This window comes from Penaeus monodon, chromosome 20 (assembly GCF_015228065.2).
Source record: "Penaeus monodon isolate SGIC_2016 chromosome 20, NSTDA_Pmon_1, whole genome shotgun sequence".
NCBI lineage: Eukaryota > Metazoa > Arthropoda > Malacostraca > Decapoda > Penaeidae > Penaeus > Penaeus monodon.
Window position 1 is genome coordinate 37,501,875 of NC_051405.1, and position 268 is coordinate 37,502,142.

General features: G+C 28.7%; 1 protein-coding gene across 1 annotated transcript in view; it reads right to left on the bottom strand.

Moving 5' to 3' along the window:
• LOC119585796 (protein NipSnap homolog 3B-like) overlaps positions 1 to 268 on the bottom strand; it is a 9,050-nt gene that overhangs the window by 6,473 nt on the left and 2,309 nt on the right. The window lies entirely within an intron of this gene.

Genomic DNA, 268 nt, shown 5'->3' on the forward strand with positions numbered 1-268 from the left:
AACTAGTTCATGAATTTTTAAGTTGTGTGATAATTATGAATACAACAAATGACCGTTAATTCGACCGGGGAAATTATACCATAAGCGCAGTGGGAATAAAATGCAATTAATTAAAATCGTCATTTTAACAGTAATTTTCAGAAAAGTTTTTTTTTTCGAATGTTCATGGTTGATGAAGTAATGTCAGGACTTAGAAACATGAAAATAATAGTTTTTTTTTTATATGGACATCGGAGTGATCGAAAAAAAAAATTATAGCACCTTCACT